Source organism: Protopterus annectens, chromosome 5.part0 (assembly GCF_019279795.1).
Source record: "Protopterus annectens isolate FY-2018-M chromosome 5.part0, PAN1.0, whole genome shotgun sequence".
Taxonomy (NCBI): domain Eukaryota; kingdom Metazoa; phylum Chordata; order Ceratodontiformes; family Protopteridae; genus Protopterus; species Protopterus annectens.
This window is the reverse complement of record NC_056735.1, coordinates 404,049,726-404,072,753: the sequence shown is the minus strand read 5'-3', so window position 1 is coordinate 404,072,753 and position 23,028 is coordinate 404,049,726. Positions and strand designations below refer to the sequence as shown.

At 39.7% G+C, this 23,028-nt stretch overlaps 1 protein-coding gene and 1 pseudogene across 1 annotated transcript in view; one reads left to right on the top strand and one right to left on the bottom strand.

Moving 5' to 3' along the window:
* The window catches only part of CCDC80 (coiled-coil domain containing 80), a 451,240-nt gene that overhangs the window by 71,200 nt on the left and 357,012 nt on the right, over positions 1-23,028 (top strand). The gene's annotated exons all lie outside the window — the stretch shown is intronic.
* On the bottom strand, positions 10,649-10,748 carry LOC122803006 (annotated as a pseudogene).

The following is a 23,028-nucleotide window of genomic DNA, read 5'->3' as shown; positions in this document are numbered from 1 at the left end:
TTTGCCACCAGTCCAAATACTACATTTGAATTTGGTCTGCAAGCTATTCGCTGAGTTGGTTCCACTACCGAGCCTTCTGAAGATAAATGCACCATTGAGGTCTCTTCCTTCCTTTTACCTTAATTTAAAAGTCATCCAGGAAGAGAAAATGTGAGTGTGTGAGGCAGATTCCCCATAAAGATAGACACAAACAGGGCCATTTTGTTTGGGTGTGAACCATGACCAAACACAGTGTGAGATTTGCCATATTTTTGTCAAGACACTCCAAAGTTGTCTGTCATCTCTTTCCATTTATTTGGAGACTCGGATGTTGAAGTTATTGGCTTAGGGTTCCACAGCCAAATCTACCCACCCTGATATATGGACACTCTTTAAAAAGAAAGCCAAAAAGACATGAACTTATCCTTCTGTTGTTCAGCCTCTACTGGACATCTCTGTTAGTTGGATGAAGAACCCAAGGACCATCTGGTGCCACTGTCAGCTCTCTCTGCCACAACCATGTTGGATGCAGACATGTAGCTGTCTACCTGCATATTCACTGAAGCTGTGTTTACATCTGGTGCAGATGTGGAGAGGAACCATGGCTGATTATTTTGGAGGGGCCTAGGGGGATTAACCAAATACTTGTTAGGAAAGAGGTGCCTGGTACCCTCTTTGAATCTAGACAGAGGTCTGAACCTCATAGATTTGTTAAAGCTGATGTTCCTTCAAAAAAGATGCAGAAGACTAAGCATGTAACCCCCTGTGGCTAAGGATCCACACAAAGAATGGCAGGATTTTACTCAGGTGGGGCTTTTCAATGCTCTTGTGGCTCTTAAGCCCCCTCAAAGATTATCTGTTCCTGCTTGTGTTCCCTGGTCTTCCGCTCCTCTGATGAAGAATTTGACTGTGATGAGGCATCATTGGCTTGCTCCTCTCAGATCCACTCTACCCTTGCCCTGGGGTCTAAAGAGGAGGATTCACTTTCTCCTGGCTGTCCTGTGGAAGAATTGTCTTTTGGGAATACAGTGGTTCATATGACAAAACACTTTAAGTAGGACTTTTCCCAGGTTTCTTGAGTTCAAAAAAGATACTATGAACTCTTGCAAATAGATTCTTCTCAGCCTTCTGCAGTCCCTCCAGTCCAGACTGCCCATTTGGATACTTTCAATGCAGCTTCTTAGGCTCCTGTATGTCATCCTCCTGGGCCCTAAAAACAGGACAGATATTATAAAGTTCCTTACAGTTTTATATAAAAGCCATTTCAATGATCCTGCTGTTTCTGTAGCAACTGCTAAACCATCCAAGTTACTGTCTTTTTCTAAGCTTTACCTTCTGATAAGAACAGCTGTGCCATGGACAGTTGTGGTAAAAAAAACTATATACCTCTGCTACCTTAACCTTTAGCACTATTAATTACCAGACCCATATGACAATGTATGTCCTGGTTCTTCTCTCCCAGTTTGGGATATTCTGGCTGATTTTTTCTTCTTCTTCTCTTCTTAGCTCATAGGTTCATAGATATGTACTAGGCTATTGGCCCTAGGGCCTATATAAGCCTAGCCAAATGGTACCCTGGCTTTTAGCAACCAATAAAATTATTTTCCTGTGCCCCTGTCAAGCAAAGCCACAGAAGTGATCCCCGGGGTGAATTTCCTATCTTCCATCCAATCATCAAGATTTTTCTTGAAGAGTGCTAATGAGGAGCTTTGTTTGATATAGATAGGTAGTTTGTTCCAGAGTATGGGAAGTCTCTGGGACAGGAATCTATCCCTCCAGCATGTTCTCTTTATTGTGGTGACAAGGTTTAGATCCCTAGAGCATGTAGCTCGGAGGGATTGGGATTTCTTTACGTGGAGCATGTCCAACAGCTCTGGGTTTGACATAGCTTTGTATGTTAGGCAGAGATCACCTTTGAGTAAGCGATATGCGACAGAGTAAAGCTGGAGTTTTTTGAGATGGTTTGCATATGGCATTTGTTTGAGGCCATTAATCCTCTTTGTGAGGTATTTCTGTGGCCTTTCCAGTTGTTGTACATGTCTTGTGAGGTATATACCAAAAGGGGTGTTGTACTCTATAATGGGTCTAATGGGTGATGAGTAGAGGGGAACAATGACCTCTTTTTTCCTGGATTATAAACCTTTTTTGATGAGGTGTGCCATATAGAAGGATTTCATGACTACAGTGGCAATGTGATTATCAAAGGAGAGACTACTGTCCACCTGTGTCCCAAGGTCTCTTATTACACTTTCGGTGTTAAGTAGGCTACCGCCTATGTGGTAGTTCATGGGTACAGAGTTTTTACCAAAAGGGATGACAATGCACTTTTTGGCATTGAGCTTGAGGCCATGGCTTTGATAACAGGCATCTGTCTCAGTGAGGCCCTTTTGTAGGATGTCCACATCGTTAGGAGTTTTGATTATGGCTCCTAGTTTGCAGTCATCTGCAAACTTTGTTAGCCAAAGACCTTCTGTGTTAGCCTGTACTTCAGAGAAGAGCTGGCTCATCATTTTATTAAATGTAGTCATGCTGCCTCTACAGAAGCTGCAGCTGGATCTGTTATGAGTAGGCATTTTTGGTTGTACCTCCAGGCTCTGCCTGAAGACATCAAGGCCAGATTATTAGAGTCCCCCTTAGACAACTAGAATCTCTTTGACAATTCCAAACAATGCCTATGGTGTAAAAAATACAGCAGTGTGGAGTGGCGCCCTGTGATAACAATTTTCATTGTACTTCAAATTACAGATGTTTTGTTTATAATGAAGGCCATGTGGCTAGAGTATCTATATGTGATTGCTGTGGGGGTGCTACAGTGAGAGGGAGAAGGCTCCTGGTCTCAGAGCATGGCTTTATGGTACTCCAATCTGGACTCCTCACTGTCGAGTTTCTTCCTGACTCTAGGAGTTACTGAGAACTCTTCTGTTCAGATTCTTCCTCTCTTCAGGTTCCAGCTGTTGTTGGAGAGACATTTGTGTTCAGTGTTCTTGGATATTGTTACATGTAAAAAGCTGACCAAAGTATTAGCTAGTAGAATTGCTGATATGGTTGTAAATGTCATTCAGTGTGGCTTCACCCCCCCCCCCCCAGATGATAAAATGTCATCAGTGAAACAGATGTAGTATTTCATTGATGCAAAATAGGGGCTTTGGTACACTGCCTCTTTGTCCCATTTTCTGAGAGCCACATTGGCCAGACTTGGAACAGTGGCTGCTCCCATAGATATCCCAGTAGTCTGTTTATAAAACCTGTTGTTAAACATGAAGTAGTTGTTCCTAACAGTTAGATACAATAGCCTTCCTGGAACTTCTGTCCCTCCTGGTAATACATTCCAGTCCTTTTCTTATGCCTCTGTTACAGCTTGAATACAGCAGCTGTGTAGAAGCACTGTATAAAATGCTTACACATCTATTGTGACTAAGATTGTGAATTTGCTGACTGGAATATCTCTAATTTTATGAAGAAAATCCAGAGAGTCTAAAATAAAAGTCTTGCTGGACTCTGCCATTGGTTTTATCAGGGCATCAAGGTAGATGGATATTATCTCAATTATGGAACCACCACTTGTCACTACTGGTTTGTAGGGAGGCTTAGAGATATTCTTATGGGGTCTTGAGATTCCAAAGAAGCTTGGTATTTTTGGGTGGCGGGGAGGTGACCAAAAAGTCAAAAAGCTTGGCATCTAGTAAATCATCCTCATGCAGCATTCTTAATTGCTCTCTCAAATTATTATAAGCAACATTCACAGTTTTAAAATCACATTTACTGTAAAACCTGTTACTGTCAAACATGGCCTCAATCTTGCAGTTATAAGCAGCTGTATCTGTGACTAAGATACCTCCCCCCTTATCTGCCTTCATGATCCTGTTTGTCTTATCTCTGCTCAGACTTTTTAGAGCAGCCATTTCCTCTTTGCTAATGCTGTATAACTTCTTCTTATGTGGCTTACCAAGGGCCCTGCTGATATTAGCTTTGCATTTGCTCTCATACACACTCAGGGTATGCACGGGGGGGGTCAAGGTCACTGGGCTATTTCCATTTTATACCATTAGCTCACAAGAATGTATCCAGGGAATCCAGCAATAAAACAACCAACGATCGAAAAAGCAACTCCCCTGAATGAAACACCACGATCCACAGTATCCAAATCCTTTATTGAATGAAGTACATAAGCAATAGGTTAAGCGCTTTCATCTACTCAACGTAGATTTCTTCAGAACAACTTACATACTCAGTACTACACTTTAAATACTTTCTAAAAGCCCGCCAGAAAAACTAATTATCTAATTACCTAACCAATCAAGCATTCATTAAAATTTAAAAGCACAAAACAACAATCTCATTTTTATCATATACACTGATGAATAATTATATAATTAAATAAAATTCATTAATATAATACTAAAACCTTCATAAATTTGAATGTGATAAAAATCCTTACTAATAAATATAATATATTCTTATATATTAAATTGATAAAATGTATACATAAAGGACTAACGAAGAACATAAATTCATTCATATACCATAGTTTAATTTCTTAATAAAGGTTTGGTGGGAATATACTCATTGATACCTGGTGGACTGGCTGCATTCAGTCTTATCTGCCATTGAATCTCTTTCTCCTCTAGGATAGATTTGATATCACACCCCCTAGGGTTGTTCCTAACCACTTCTAGAATGGCAAATTTGAATGAGTTACAGCCCTCACTCTCTACCAGGCACCTATATAATGCATTATTCTTGTCCTTCTTCTTAATGCAGTATGTATGGTCATATATTCTATTGCGTAACCGTCTGTCAGTTTTCCCAACATAAAAACTAGGACAAGACATACATTTTCCCAGATATACTATATGTTGGGTCTGACAGTTTCCTTTTTTGAAAAATATTTTACTTTTGATGTTATTGTCCAGATGCAGACTGTCAGTCTGTAAAATAAATGAGCATTGATTACAGTGTCCACATGGCTTGGTCCCTGTCACATTTTTATTCCCATCATTATAACGATTATTAGTTTTAACCTCGATCATTCTCTTTAAATTCATCCCTGTTTTGTAGACGAAGGTAGGTTTATCTCCTATTTTATCACTAATCCCTTCGTCACAAGTTAGTATATTCCAGTTGGTCTCCAGAATATTCCTGATTTCTCCCACATGTTGTCCATACTGTAGTATATAGGCCTTATGATAATTATTTCCTATTTGTTTTTTGTTAACCTGATTGTGTGGTGTAAATTCCCTCCCCAATAAGGGTGGATATTTATTTCCCCATTCATTAGTCACATATTCAGTGACATCCTTAACCATTGATGATGGATAGCCCCTTTGACTAAACAATTGGCCAATAAATTTCATTTCTTCAATCATGTCATCCTTTCTGGAAGTCATTCTAGCTGCCCTAATACATTGCCCTTTCAGTATACTTTTTTTCTGCTTATATGGATGATTACTTGAATATTCCAGATAGGCATTACAGAAAGTGTCTTTCCTGTATATCTTAGACTGGAAAGTAATTCCATCACTAAAAATGTATGTATCTAAATAATTGATACCTATCTTACTAGTATTATGTGTAAATTATAAATAGGAAGTAGATCCATTAATATATTCTATAAATCGTATCAGATTCTTCTCCTTTCCTGTCCATAAAATAAATAAATCATCCAAATACCTGACATAACAAGCCATTTGCTCCATCCATGGTGTATATAGGATGTATTCCTCCTCCCAGTCTAAGAGAACCATATTTGCATAAATGGGGGCACATGCTGCCCCCATAGTGACCCCTGATATTTGTTTGTAGTACTCTCCTTCAAAAAAATATAGTTGTTGTCAAGAACCAGGTTCATAAATTCAGATATGAGGTCTATCTTATCCCATTTTAATCCACTATGCTTGTTCAGACTGTTAATAAACCTATTCATATCTTCCGTCCTAGGTATACATGAAAATAAATCTTTTATAGCAATTGTAAGAAAAAGTAAATCCATATTCCATAATTCATGTTTGAACTTCCCAAGAAATTCCCAAGAATCTTTGATTAAATTTGATATCTTCGGATAAATATGTTTTAACCATTGATCAACTACCTTGCCAAAAGGGAAGGTTTTGCTATGACTTCCAGAAATAATAGGTCTAAATTATAGGCATTATATAGGCACCTGGTAGAGAGTGAGGGCTGTAACTCATTCAAATTTTCCATTTTATACCATTGTCATGTCTATCAGTGCTGCTTCCATCCTCATTTTTGTCATTGAAAAATATTTTGATATTCAATTCCTCACATACAGATTAACATCTGCCACTGTTTCCACCAAGTTACTTATGTTAAAAGATATAAAAGTCAGACCCTTACCTAAGAGTTCTTGCTGTAGCTGAGTTAACTGTTTTGTTGAGTGGTTCCAGATCTTAATCCTATTTTGCTGTTGGTTCTGGTGGGTTCCTTCTATTGTGTTGATCTCTCAAAGTCCCTCAGCTCCCTAGCCCCTTTCCAGGACCTGTTCCTCTGTTGTCGGTGCCCCCATAAAGACCTCTGAGTCAGGGTGAAGGGCTGCTCCATTGTGTACCTCCCTGTTGGGGTCTGGTGGTTCCAGATAGTGGGCATCTTCCTTTGTGGTGCTATCCTCATGTCCTGTTGCCTCATGTTGGTGCTGGGTGGACCTAAGTTGGGTCCAGATTCTTTGCGTCCCTGGTTAAAATCTTGCCTGTTATCTCCTTCCATGTACTATGGTCCTTTCTTTTTTGTGCGAGCTGCTCAACTCTGGCTTGGCATAGTCATCTGTCAAAGTTCATTTGCCAGCCATTTCCACTTGTTTGCCCCAAATCCACCTCTGGCTCCTAGCTTTGAAGTCAAACAATTTTTGAAAGGCATCCTTATTCGGCTTCCAAGAAGCCTATTACTCTTTCCTGGGACTTTAATCTTGTTCTTGGAGAACTGACTGAATCTCCTCCAGTGTTGGTGGCTCTTACTTCTGCAATTCTCTCACAATTTCTACAAAGTACTTAATGGTTCTCATTTGGCCAACAGTGTGACAAAGTCAAAAGTCAAAGTAAACTTTATTGTCATTTGGGACTACACAAGTGCAGCCTAAACGATATTCCGAGTATAAACTCACCAGAGAGTACATAGAAAGCAAGGATAATAAGAAAAACAGTATAACATTTCAATTTAAAAAAAAGATATTCAGTAGAAGACCCACAGAAGGATAAATAAACCAATAATAACAGCAAAAACACAAAAGCCCCCCCCCCGACAGTTATAAGAAGAATACTGTACATAGCAGAATGACAGAGTTGGAGTGCACATGTTAAGACTGTCCTCCTTTGCTCATCTGCATCAGACAAACAGCAGGCAATTGTACATAAATAAGATACTATATTACTACATCAAAGAGTAAAAAAAGATATCACACACTTTTCAGCTGAACTACATATTATGAATGATTACTGACTAAGTAGTCAGTGGCTGGTATCAGAGTTTATTATTCTCAACACTGTTGTGTAGAAGCTGTTTAAGTATCGGGTGGTCCTACAGCAGATACTCCAATTTCTCTTGCCTGAAGACAGTTGTGTAAACCAGCCTTGTGCAGGGTGAGAGGGGTCACAAATTATTTTGGATGCACATTTAATGCTTCTTCTTGTGAAGAGATCCTGCATTGATGGTAAGTTGGTGCGCATGATTTTTTCAGCAACTCGCACCACTCTCTGTAGCCTCTTTCTTTCTGCTATTGTACTGTTCCCAAACCCAACTGTGAAGCTACAAGTAAGAATGCTCTCAACTGCTCCTCTATAGAATGTGGTGAGAGCAGTAGGTGGGAACTTTGCTTTTTTTGAGCCTCCTGAGAAACAGGAGACAGTGTGCTTTTTTGACCAACTGTTCAGTGTTCTCAGTCTAAAAGAGATCTTCCAAAATGTGCACCCCTAAAACCTTTGTAGATTTGACCCTTTCCACCTCTTCACCATTTATCATGAATGGTGAGTATGTTGTTGACCTTTTCCTGAAGTCTATAATGACCTCCTGTTTTATTGATTTTTCAGCTCAAGGTTGTTCTTAGCACACCAGCCAATCAATGAGTAGACCTCATCTCTGTAAGCTCTTTCATCCTCCCCTTTGATGAGGCCCACAACCATAGTATCATCTGCAAAGATTCACTGGACAATCTCAAAATACTGAAATGTCGAATTTCAGTATTTTGAGACTGAATAGTCAAACACCCACCTACCAGAACACCCAAAACCACAGATAGCACAATCACGACCATACACACACACACACACACACACACACACACACACACACACACACACACACACACACGCACACACACATGCGTGCACGCGCACACACACACACACACACACACACACACACACACACACACACACACACACGCGCGCGCGTGCACACACACCTATCTAACTACACTAAAACAAACAAAACAACACACACAAACACAACATAACACACACACACACACACCTACTCTACCTATAAGCAGGGGGGGCAATCCCCCCACACCCCCAATTATATATACTAACTCTGAGGTCGCACTAAACACACAAACACACAAAAAAACACTACACACACTCACACACACTAAAATCCCTAGCCAATAGCCTTACATAAACACCACTTACCTGAAACCCCAGATAAATCCACAAACCGCACCGAATGTCACGAACGCGACACCACAATAGTGGATTCAACATTTCCACATTCGACATAGTGCAGTTTCGTGTAACTGCACTTTCGAGTATTCAGTCTTGAAGTACTGAAATTCGACATTTCATTACTTCAAGATTCTCTAGTGTATCCCATCTGCAAACTTAATGATGTGATTGGTGTTATGTTTTACAGAACAGTTATGGGTGAGGATGGTGAACAACAGAGGGCGTAGCACACAGCCCTGAGGAACACTGCTGTATCCCATCTGCAAACTTAATAATGTGATTGATGTTATGTTTTCCAGAACAGTTATGGGTGAGGATGGTGAACAACAGAGCACTTAGCACACAGCCCTGAGGAACACTGCTGTTGAGTATTATGCATCCTGAAGTGTTGTTGCCCACACATGTTTTCTGCGGTCTGTTCATCAAGAAGTCAAGGATCCAGTTGCACATGAGCTTGCTAACTCCAAGATGTACAAGCATGGTAATAAGCTGCATTCGAACCACTGTATTGAATGCTGAGCTGAAGTCGATGAACAACAGTCTGACTTAGTTGTTTCTTCCCTTCTGATGATCAAGTGAAAGGTGGAGAGCCATTGAAATAGCATCCGCAGTGGATCTGTTAGCCCTATTATCGAACTGTAGAGGGTCAAAGGTGGATGGAAGGTTTGCCAATAGATGACTTTTAATGAGACCATCAAAGCATTTCATGACATTTAAAGTTAGATCAACTGGTCTGTAATCATTCAGGCAGGCTGGATTAGCTTATTTTTGGGGAGAGGGACAATATTCGTCACTTTGAAGCAAGAGGAAACTTCACCAAGAATGAGGGAGGTGTTGAAAATATCAGTTAGAACTGATCCCAGTTGGTCTGCACAGTCTTTAAGTACTTTGCCCAATATTTTATCAGGACCAGCAGCATTCCTGGGGTTCACATTTTTAAGCTGAGATCTCACTTCATTGGAGTTAAGGCTGAGCACCCCCTCCTCCTGGTCAATAGATAGCCTTGTAGCAGCCATGTTGTTCTCCTTCTCTTCAAATCTGCCATAGAAGGAGTTCAACCTGTCCAGGAATTCATTGTTGTCATCACACTTAGCTAACCTGGTTTTATAGTCAGTAAACTGATGTAATTTCTTTCCATATTCTCTCTTGGCCTCTTTAATTTCCCCTTTTAGATTTACTCTAGCTTTGTTGAGACCCTCCTTGTCCTTTGTCCTTTGTCCTGAATGCTGCATTTCTTGCCTTCAGGAGATCAGAGACTTTGTTGTTGAGCCATGGCTTTTGGTTTGCTCTGATTGTGATGTGTTTGATGTCAGATACATTATCAACACGCTTAGTGATGTAAGCTATTACTGCTTCTTTGTAATCATTTGTGTTCACCTGCTCATCTGACGTAGCTACCTCTTGGAAAATGTCCCAGCGGGTACTATCAAAGCAGCATTGGAGACATTCCAAAGCCCCCTCATTGCTAGACCCTGATCTGCTTAACGGTGGGATTTTTCTCTGATCAGAGTCGGTTTGTAGGCTGGTAGAAGCATGAAGGTAAGCTGGTCAGAGCTTCCTAAGTTAGGTTGTTGTACTGCTCTGTAGGCACCTTTGATGTTGGAATATGCCTTGTCCAGAATGTTTGCACCCCTTGTAAGAAAACCTACAAATTGATAGTAGTGGGGTAGCACCTCTCTCACATCCGCTTGATTAAAATCACCAACAGCCATGTGTGCAAAGTCTGAGTTTTTCCTCTGCAACTCACAGACAGTTATAAAGATTGCTCAGGGCCTCAGTGGTGTTTGCACTGGGTTGAATGTATACCTCTGTTATATATTACATTTAGCTCGCTATGAGACACATTATGATATTCTAATATTAAACAATCTGAGAGTTATGAGACTCTAACATTACTATTAATAGAGAATTATTGTTTACATGCACTGTTTATGAATAAATGCTGACTTGGTCAGGTAACTGACTCTCATCTTATAAGTAATAAATCACAATTCTGGCCCTCAGAGTTTGCCTTTTTCCCTCTCCACTTCCTTGCACAGGGCCATGCTAATCTTGTCTGTATCATTCCAATTTTAGTACATATGCTGTCAAAGAAAGCACAAATACTAGGCAATTAGTCTATAAACTATTTGCCAAGCCAATAACCAGAGGTCAGAGTCAAATCCTGTATTTTGTGTCTGTGAGATAATGACCTTAACCAGTGGACTGTACTGAGGGGTAACAATATGCTGATTTACAAAAGTTCTAGCTAGAGAAGTTATGAAAGAAAAAAACTGAAACAATCAAATAAGATGTGTTCAGCAAATTAATAATGCATGAAGGACAGTGTGGGTCTTTCCCTCTCTAACATAGATATGAGTAAGTATGGTTCATAGGTCTGACTGTCAGACTTTTAGCTTGCTGGCTTTAAAGAAACTTGACTGCCATACTCCATAATGATAATTTCTGTTCTATATCAGGATTACTTTGAAGGATGTTAAATGACTGCCTTCTCCAGATTTTAAGTAAAAGCTTATTCCATAATCTTGGAAGATGCCACATAATGCATCTATACATCATTCTTTCTGCTGCTAATATTTGCTTTTATTATGAGGTTCTCCAACCTAGTATCAGCTCCTCCAGCAAGACATTCAGACATAGACATATTTATTTTTATTTATTTATTTATCTTTGTTTTACTAGGAAAGTCCGAATATAACTGGATTGGACATTCTGTTATAGACTAGGCAGTGGTCACAACTAAGTAACTTAAAAGAAGCATATTATAATGACAGTTTCTGAAGCCTTTTTGAAAGGGTTTAAGCTTTCCAAATTCCTGTGATTTTTCTAGTAAGGAATCATTGTACCTTTTCACATTCTTTCATGTGGCTTGTTTGAAGGCAACAAAAATAAAGCATAGTATTTAAAGATGGATTGGGTCAGTAGGAGAGAAAGCAGTACATTGATCTCTGTTAAGTGACTAGACATGACCTTTAAAATTAGTCAGGTCTCAGGATATGCTTTCTCGTTTTTGATAGATACATACTGGCCAACCATTGTTCCTAGATATTTAATGATGATGTGACAGTTTATAACTTGAGGATTTATTTTGCAATTATAATTTATGTCTTTATTGAACAATCATATAATGATACATTTATTTACATTAAAAATGAAGTCTTTACTACCATACTAGGAATGCATTTTTGTAGACCATCTTGGGGAAGTTTAACATCCTTTATTGAAGTAACTATGGTACACAATTTGTATTTATTAGCATTCTTGGTAATCCATAGTTCATGACCCACTTTTATGTCAAAGAAGAGTAGTACAAAAAGAAGTCACAGAGCCCCGTGGATCACCACTGGTAACCCCATTTGGAACACCTAAGTATCCACATACCTTAACCTGCTATACCCTCTTGCTTCACGAGTGTCAGCAATAGCATAAAATGTCAACTCGTATATAATTCATTTACTTAGTCAGTTATTCCCTTTTATGGAATAGTGTTGTATGCCTTTTAATGCTAAGCTAAACATAATGCACTGTCACTCCTTTATCAAGTGCTTCTGTTACCTTTTAAAAGAATGTTACAAGAATCAAAAGGTAAGCCTACCATTCTGTATCTTACAGATGTGGGTCCCTGGTGTCATTTTGGATAAGAATCATTAGGACACTTAATACTGATCAGGCAGATGGCTCTAAAATAGTTTTGAGTTTAATGTGAGCTTCCATTGTTTCAAACTGGTACAGCTGTAACATGTTGCAAGGTTACTTTTTATCTAACATGACTGATAGGGTTTTAGTCAGGTGTTCCTTGATTCTGTGTAAGACACTACCAGGCACATTAACTGCTCCCAGAACTTCAGGTTTTTATTTTACTTATGGCAGCAGTTATCATGTATGTAGGTATATGAGGAATCTTTTCCCTTCTCTCTGTAGCACTCTGCAATGTCTGATTACTGTGCAATATGTACAACTTTTTTCACAAACAAATCTGCTCTGTTGTAGGCCTACACAATCACTTGTTTATTTATGGATAGTGAGTCCTTGGTAGGGCTAGCCACCCTGCAGTATGAACAACGGTGTCAGGGAATGGTAGTTGTTCATGTGACACCCCAACCCCATTTAAAAATGGGAAAAAGGGGGTTGTTGCAGTTGTTGATGCCATTCTATTCACATTTTTTCCTTTTCAGTTTTCTGATATAATTAAATAATACCTCATTATTGCTTTCAGTCTTTGAGACCAAACCGAGTTCATAGTTAAGATCACAAAGACTTGGTAAGAGTAGAAAGTAGGATGTTCTTCGTGTTTCACTGTTGCAGTCATTACATTTGGGTAATCTGTTGGTAGGTTGCCCTCAGTCGGCCTGAATTCCAAATTTTTGGGTCCTGTGTCGGTTGCTGTCTTCTCTTCCATGACGTCAGGTCATCAGAGGTATAAAACATGCAGCCAACGCCATTTTCTTTAGTCTTTCTTGCCACACAGTGCCCGAAGCAGAAGCATTTCGCAAGTGCCGGTCGGCCGACTACTGAAATAATCGACTTTGAGTTTCAGAACCGAAGTCTTCACTAAGGCTAAGTACCCCATTGGGGAAACTTTTTTCTTGCTTTTTACCGATGTCAGAAAAAGTTAATTGTATTACTTGTGGGAAGCAAATACCTCATAAGGATTTCCATTTATACTGTATTCCTTGCCTAGGCCCTGATCACAATGTGCCTGGCTGTTGGTTTTGTGCTAGATTTAACCAATGCACTATTAAGCGTCGGTATATTTTTGCATCTAAGTATTTTGGAAACAGATTTAACTACCCAGAAATGTCGTCGGATAGCAATCCGACTACCGGAGTACATCAAAAACGCAAAGAAAAGGACAGAGAAAGGCAGTTGAGATCCAAAACTGATGACGAAGCTTCTCCTAAGCCAGTCGCCGGTTCGACGGTACTCGGTGAGGTGCTTTCGCAGCCCCTGATACCCGCTACCTTCGAGTCGCAGGCCTCTACCGACACCCATGTGGAGTCCAGCATGCCACAAGATACTCAAGGTATTGGACCGATGGATGTATCTCCCTCGAATGGGTCCAGAGCCACTGAGCAGGCACCGGCTTCTGAGGGTGTATTCAGACCTCAACATTTTTATGTCAAACCGACGAAAGCTGCAAAACCAAAGGCAAAGACATCTTCTAAAACTGAAAAAACGACACTTGAGCCACGTGCACAGGCCTCTATGCCTAAAAAACAGATGATCAAAATGGCTGAAGACCTTATTACTTTGATCAGGGGTACCCATCCCCCTCCAGATAAGAGGCCTAGGCAAGACACTGAATATGAATCTTCAGATCAGGTTTCTATTTCTTCTGATTCCTCTTCTGATCAGGAATTATCTTTACCTCCCTATGAGGATTCTGATGCTGAGGAGTCTATTCCATCTGCATCTCCTCCTGAAGATTATTAATTTGGAGAAACCTTGCATACTTTGAGGGAGCATTTATAATAGGAGAGTCAAGACTTCTCAGAATCAAAAAAGAGGCTCAGGGATTTCCTTCTTCTCCTTCAGCACAAGCCTTTAGCCATTCCCCCTGTTTTAGACATTGTGGATGATGTGTTTTCGGAGTCAAGCCTGACCCCTGACTCCTTACCTCTGGCTCCCAGTAAGCCTGACAGATATTACAGGGTCCCCTGACACTCATAAATTTTTATTTAGAAACCCTGCTGCTGATCCTGAAACTATTTCACAGGGTCCAAAGGGAGTTAAGGCCTCAACAGCAAAAAACCCTACCCCCTCCAACAGAGATTCAAGGGCACTGGACAGATGGGGAAAAAAAGGTTTATACATCTGCAACCTAGGCAATCGGGGCCTTAAACTGTCAATTTCATATGCTTAAGTACCAACAACATGTTATGGGATTGGTGAAATAGAAAATGATGTTGATTTCAGAATGTGCAGAAAATAAGGAATTGCAGGAATTATGGCATGCAGCTGAACAAGTTGGAAAGCATACTTTGCAATGTGGTTTTGATTCTTTAGAGGCCTCCTGCAGGGCCGCAGTTACTGGATCTGTGATTAGGAGGCATGCCTGGTTAAAGGAACAAAATTTGCCTGATCATGTTAAAGCTAAATTGCTAGACGCACCTTTACAGCATGATTCTCTGTTTGGTATTAAGGCAGAAGAGGTTTTAAAGAAAATGGAAGACAAAGCTAAGTCCATGCAAACTGTTAAAGATTTCTTACAAGTGCAGCCACCTAGATTCAGTAGACACTGGCCTACAAAAAATTGGTCCTTTCCTGTGTCAGACAGAGCTCAAAGGGGCAAATCCAGATGCCCTAAGGGTTCCAGGTACCAGGCTCAAGACTCATACAGGTCAAAGCAATGGGGCGCATCCACCTCCAAATCTGGAGGAGATAAAGCGCAAACCTACAGAAAGCAATCCCAATGACTTCCCTCCGCCTACACCAAGCACTTATCTATTGTCAGCACCCATAGGGGAAAAATTAGCACTTTTTGCTCAAAATTGGCAGTTAATAACCCAGGACAAGTGGGTACTAAACATCGTATCACAAGGATACAGATTCCATTTCCACACTCTGCCAATGACAAATGGTTGGCCAGATCTGCCAAAAAAACAATGGGCAGAAGTACAGAAACAGGTTACGTCCCTCATGGATATGGGGGCCATTCAGAGTATCAGAACAGGAAAAAGGACAAGGTTTTTACTCAAGACTGTACTTGGTACCCAGAAAGGGCAAGGCCTGGTGGCTAATACTGGATTTATCGATTTTGAACACATACCTGGACATTCAAAAATTCAAAATGCTCACTTTGCAAAAGCTTCTGCCCATGCTGGGCAAGAATTCTTGGCTGGTAATTTTAGACCTGAAAGAGGCATACCTGCATGTCCCAATAAGACAGTCGTGCAGAAGATACCTCAGATTCAAGGCTGGCTTAATGCATTACCAATTCTCTGCACTGCCCTTTGGCTTATCTACTGCGTCCAGGGCCTTTACAAAGTGCCTGGCACCAGTAATTGCATTTTGCAGACAAAGAAGTATTCAAATATATCCTTACTTGGACGACTGTCTCATTCAAGCAAAAGAACAAGGATGCTCTTCTACGTCCTGGCATTTGTGAAAAGGCTTCTAACATGCCTAGGGTACGCAATAAACAAAAAGAAATCACAACTGGTACTCTGTCAAAAGATAACATTCCTGGGTGCAAGCTTGAATACAACTGCCCAGATGGCTTACCTCACGCCAGACAAACAAGGGCAAATGACTACTTACTTCAAACTGATGGTAACAAAAACCCAGTCTTCTACAAGACAAGTTCTGCAGGCTCAGGGCTTCATGGCATCCTGCATCCTACATCCTACTAATTCCATATGCAAGACTGCATATGAGGAAACTTCAATGGTACCTAAAAAGTATATGGAGTCAACATTCACACAGTCTGGAAACAATGATTCCTCTCATTCCCTGCCTGTAACAGGAGTTTCTATGGTGGGCAAAGGCCTGTCACCAAAACATGGGATGGCCCTTCACTCTACCCACAGCCAGCAAAACCTTAACAACAGACGCATCTGATTATGCCTGGGGGGGCCACATGGCAGGAAGATGCATTCAGGGCATATGGGCACCAAATCAAATGCATCTACATATCAACCAGAAAGAGATGCTAGCTGTTCAAAATGCCCTAACCAGCCTTCAAGGACTTACTTCATCCAGGACAACTACTGATAAAGACGGACAACACCATAGTCATGTGGTATATAAACAAGCAAGGGGGCACACACTCATACCCCCTTTGCAGATTAGCCATGGCACTGTGGGACACAGCTCTGACCTACCAAATACATCTTCAAGCTCAATTCCTGCCAGGAAAACAAAACACTCTGGCAGACGATTTAAGCAGAAACTTTATGGATCCTCACAAGTGGAAACTAAATCCACAAGTCTTCAGCATGCTAACAGAGAAATGGGGGAGCCCAGACATAGATCTATTTGCCTCTCCTCAAAATTATCAACTGAAAAGATTCTGCACAAGGACTTATCACAGACAAGCATGGAAAGCAGACGCCCTATCCTTCAGTTGGAAAAAAAACTACCAGTTTACGCCTTTCCTCCTCTGCCACTTCTACCCAAGGTCCTCCTAAAAGTCAGACAAGAGAAGCCAAAGATGATATTAATTGCCCCAGACTGGCCCCACCAATACTGGTACCCAGTCCTAAGAAACTTGTCTCAATACCCAGCTTGGACCTTGCCTCAAAAACCACAACTACTGTCCCAGCAAAACAATCAGATCCTGCACAATCAACTACAGACTCTGAACCTGGCAGCATGGCTAATCCTGTAATCATACAAACGACACCTCTCAGTAAAGCTGTGATGGATGTCATTTTGGAAGCCAGAAGACCTAGTACTAGAAAATCTTATGCTGACAAATGGAAGAGATTCTGTGCTTGGAATCAAGCACAAGGAACTGATATAGCAGAACCACATATTCCTCAGATATTACAATACTTAACTGAGATGCTTGACAAAGACCTATCTTTCTCATCAACCAAAATCCATGCATCTGCCATTTCAGCTCATTACAATACAAAGTCACCAATCTTTTCTCATCCTTTACTAAAGCAGTATATTAGAGGAGCCAAAAATGTAAGGCCTCCTAGAAGATCACCCTTACCTGCATGGGACCTCAATTATGTGTTGGAAAAGTTCACCCTGCCTCCATTTGAACCAGCTGCTACCACTGATATAAATTTCTTATCATGGAAGACAGCTCTGCTGCTAGCAATTACTTCAGCAAGAAGAGTTTCAGAGCTACAGGCCCTCATGGCTGTAGAGCCTTTTATAATATTTTACCCAGACTGGGTGTCTCTGAGGACAAATCCTACTTTTATGCCTAAGGTGGTTTCCAGTGTGGCTCTTAACCAAGCAATTTATCTGCCAACGTTTTATCCAAATCCGCAGAACAAAGGGGAGAGACTTCTGCATTCCTTGGGCGTAAACAGACAGCTAAGATTCTACTTGATCAGGACTGAAGCTCTAAGAAAAACTGAGCAATTACTAGTGTCATATGTTGAAGGATCAGAAGGAAAGGCTATTTCAAAGCAGACAATTTCAAAGTGGATAAGCAATTGCATCCATTTCTGCTACTTACACCATGGCAAACCTGTGCCCAAGGGCATTAGGTCTCACTCCGCCAGGGTTGCAGCTACTTCAGCAGCCTTTCTCAGAGGAGTACCAACCAAGGACATTCTAGAGGCTGCTACTTGGAGTTCTGTTCACACCTTTACAAAGCATTACCATTTGCCTCTCTACTCTAAGTCCAGGGCAGGCTTTGCCACTGCAGTGCTGCAGGGCCCTATAGCTTCACCTAATGCTGTTTAGCTCCAGCCTCCCAACCATAGCTTTGGGATTCTACCCAAATGTAATGACTGCAACAGTGAAACATGAAGAACATAGTACATTTGTGTACACTTACCATAAATGTAGATGTTCGAGTGTATTCACTGTTGCAGTCCTGGTTACCCTCCCGCCATCCCCCTGTCATTCTACAGTTTATCTTTCCTTCTCTGTCTTCTACAACCTATGTGGTGTATTTGCTTGTAGATGAAAGTAAACTTTATATTGATGCATGTATATATATATATATATATATATATATATATATATATATATATATAGTTAGAATATTGCTACCTTTTTGGGGGCACCTGACATTGGGGGCAAGAAAAACTAAAGAAAATGGCGTTGGCTGCAGGTTTTATACCCCTAATGACCTGACATCATGGAAATGAAGACAACAACAAATGCAGGACCCAAGACTCTGGAATTCAGGCCAATTGAGGGCAACCTGCCAGCAGATTACCCAAATGTAATGACTGCAACAGTGAATATACTCGAACATCTACATTTATGGTAAGTGTATACAACTGTACTTTCTCTATTTTATTAAATCTACATTTGTTCTGACAGATAGGGCATTACCAAGCTAAGTACTATTTTTTCTGATGTATACTTTACTAAATTTGTGCATTAGTTTGTTCATCAAAAACACTGTGCATAGATAAAAATTGCTTATATCTGACAAACCATAATTGTTAGTAATCACAGTGAACAAGCTATTCACATCTAAAGTGACCAAAAATAAGCCTTCCAAAGTGACCAAAAATAACCTTTCCATATTACCAGCCACCTCATAATAACTATAAAATGCATCTAAAATCATGCTGTATCTTTCACTACAGCTGGGGCATACACCAGAGCTTGCTTTAATTTTTTTTCTACCCATATGAATAATAGTTCGGTAACCCACCCCTGACCAGATACAATAGGCCTAAAGGGTGGATTAAGGGGATCCTTATGAATTTTTGGTATTCCCTTCATTTTAGGTATAAATGGAGAATCCACCACAACAAATTTATAAATATCTTCTGAAATCACTTGAGCCACAAACTATTCCCATAGGGAAGTTTTCACATATCTATTTTATTTTGTTTTACCTGCCGTGGTGGATATCAGTGGGTTTTTCTGTTTTTTGGAGTTCATAGTTAAAATCACAAAGACTTGGTAAGAATAGGAAGTAGATTCTCTATTTTATTAAATCTACATTTGTTCTGACAGATAGGGTATTACCAAGCTAAGTGCTATTGTTTCTGATGTATACTTTACTAAATTTATGATTCCACCAAAGCAGATTTTAGTTTCATTTAAATGGATATTTGTGTCTTACAGTACTTACTTATTAATGAAGAAGTTAGTAATATCATAGGACTTATTAACAGTATCCTGGCATCCCTATTTGATTCACTGTTTTCATAGGCATGTCATTTATTGTAACAGTTTCTACTAGCATAGTTTAAAACGAATGACTTATTTATGAACAGTTTCATTTAACTATTTAGCTAACGATGGTTATGTCATCTGTGTCAATTACAGAGGGTATAGCCATGAATGGAGAGCAAAATGATCCCAGATTTATTAATATGATATCCAAGATATTGTTGTCCCTGGCTAGATTTATATAATTTAAACCACTTTCACCAGCAATTATGGATCCTCCACAAACTTTCACACATCTGGCAGAGGAGGTTTGAAATTAAAAACATGAAAAATGATATGCACTAATAAAAAATAACATTTTCTAAGTTCAATAATGCCATCCAGAGGAGGTGTAACAGGCAAATAAAGAACCTTCCAGGGGAAAGGTGTCCCTCTGCCTAAATTGTCAGGTCCTTCAGTGTTAATGGAATGTCCAGTCTTTTGTTATAGCTCCCTTCCAGTTTGGGCATTATTGCTTCCTTAGTCCTTTTAAACTCATCTGGTATATACCTAGTTTTTGAACATAGGCGGGCAGGCAGTCACAAGTTTGAACATTCAGAAAAGGTCTAAATTATTTTGCAGTCTGATGATTCCTTATTTGGAGTATGTGCTTGTGGTTTATTAGGGTGGTGCAGGGGTTAACATTGTCGCCTCACAGCAAGAGGCTCTCTAGTTCGATTCTTGGCTGTGGCGCCTTCTGTGTGGAGCCTGCATGTCCTCCCTGCATTCGCGTGGGTTTCCTCCAGGTACTCCAGTTTCCTCCCACATTCCAAAGACATGCATCTGGAACATTTCACCATGGGCCTCTGCTGAACTGATGACTAGGAGTCGGACATTCATGGTCAACAAATGTTAAGTAAATGTTATCACAAGCTCTTTACAAGTTCCAGTGAGGAATCTGTCTATTTTACAAACAATAATGTCTAAAGTTATTAAAATATGTTGGGGGTTTAGAGGTCAAAATATCTGTCTTATGAGCTTTCAAGTCCAGCTTTGTTTAATGTTAATCCTAAGTATTTTGTTGCTATCGACTCCCCCCCCCCCCCAACCATGGTATTGTATCTATACATGCCTGATTTACTGTGATTAAACTGATGTGTGTATGATATGTTACATGTATAAAGTTCTTTTTTTGCTGAGTTTATGAGCTGTTGAGATAAAGCTTAGGCTTTATGTAGGAGTAGTCTTCAGAACATCTGCATTAGTACTGGTAGATATATATGTATGCACACAGACTAGGGTTGTTGCCGTAGCTATAGCCTCAGTATTTTGGATGTACCTAAAACCCATAAAGGTGTGGAGAATCTTAAATTTAGATCTATTGTTGTGGGGATGGATTCTATTACAGAACCCCTTGCTATTTTTATAGATCACCAACTCAAAGCATTCATCCATTCAGTTGTACATATTACAAGGGACTCATGGGATTTTCTTAAGAGTATTACTGGGGACAAATTTAACAGCAAAGTTCTTCTGGTTACCATAAATGTGGTTGAATTATTTCCCAGCATTCCACATGACACGGGGTTAGACTGGTTTGGCGAGGTGTTAGTGGAGGTTGGACATTTGAAAGGTAACGTAAATTTGATTTTGGAATTTATGGACACTATCTTGAAGAACAACTTTATTTCAACTGGGAATTTTATAAGCAGGAAAAGGGGGTTGTTATGGGAGCCATCTGTGCCCCTCTTTATGCAAACTGTGTCTTGTATTATTGGGAGAGGAAGTTCATATTTGAAACCGATTGGAACAAGTATATTTTCTTTTACAATCGTTACCTTGATGACAACTGTCTCTTTTGGGAAGGTTCAGAAGAAACCCTACAAGAGTTTTTGTTACATTAACAATTCTTATAAATTCTTAAAATTTACTTACACCTTGTCCCAATCAAACATACACTATCTAGATGTTACACTATACAAAGATTACACCAACCAGTGCTTTCAATCTAAATTATTTAGAAAGAGCACATTCTCCAACTCATACTTAATTATGACAGTGGACACCCCTACTACCAAAAGAAAGGGATTATTAAAGGACAACCCATTAGAGCATCAAGAATGACCAGTGAGAGGATGGTTTTTTTAGAAGAGGTAGAACTTCTTACACATTTATTTTTGGAGAAGGGGCATCCCAAACCATTTATCGACACATTAGCCAAGGAGGTGATTAGGGACCGGGGCACTTTATATTATCCTGTGTTGGGAATTGGAAGGAGTATACGAGGTCAGGTGAATAAGGTAAATGATAGTCATGATGGGGCATTTATACATACCTTTCCTACCACCTCTGCTTAGGTTTGAGGACATTGTGAGGAACCACTGGGCTATTTTAAGAGTAAATGAAGAGACAAGGAACTATCTCCTGGAGAAACCCACCTTCGTTAGAAGAAGAGACACCAATTTAAAAGAACTATTTGAAATGAATGAGACCAAGAACATAAGTAATGGTGATAAACGGGGGACTTACAAATGTGGGGCATGTAACCAGTGTAGTTACATGTTGGATAATAATGACGTTTTTATACCATCTAGGAAATATTGTGTGAGAGCTACAGGTTTTTCCAACTGTAATTCTAAAGGGGTGGTTTACCTAGTGATATGTGACACCTGTCATAGTTTTTAGATTGGGAAAACAGAGAGGAATTGGAGGAGGAGATTGTATGAACACATGTATGAGGTAACCAAAGCTAAAGAATCTAATGCATTATACAATCATTCTAGGGTATGCAATGATATGAAACCTAAGTTATTTATATTAGAACAGGTAGCTACTGATCCCCAGGGAGGTTGCTGGGAAGCCAGGCAAGAATACAGATTGATTTTCTGGCAACTTAAGTTAGATTCAGGAAGGACCCCGGGTTTAAACGATCAAATTAGCATCAACAGTGTATTAAAATTAAGAGCAGCACAATTATAAGAGTGTGATAATATGAACTACAACACATTTCTCCATATGTTTTTTTATAAGTAGATGTAGGTGGGAATATTTTAGAAATTTATAACATTTTTAAAACAACTTATACTATTCAAAAACATTTTTTGATGATATAATCTATGTTCTTTTAACATTGCATTATGATTGTATGTATGCTTTTTAATGCGAGGATGTTCAATTTATGTTTGAATTTTACAACCTAAGTTAAGGATGTATGGCATGAATGCGTACGTTTATTTCTAGAATTGACTGTACAGGGTTCTTTAAATTGTTAATGTTGTAGTTTATTGTTATTAATTGCTGTGATTTTTTTGATTAATGGTAGTATTTATAGCAGTGATTCAGGCAGTTGAATTCTTCTGATGAACTGGGGGTGTTCCAGGTGAAAGCACTTAACCTTGTGATTTTGGTGACATTGTGCTTCCTTGTGCCTATTTTTTCATTGCTGTGCTGGTCTGTATTAAATGTTTTTGGCTCTGCTGTCCTGCCTGGGCATGGAGTTCCTTATTTTCTGTTTGTGGCAACGTTTTTGGCTTTATTATTGGATGTACTTATATCTTTCACACCACAAAGAATTTCATTTTCTGTGAGCATTAGGCTATTTTTACATTCCCTGAAATAACTGTTACTTAGCAAGTCT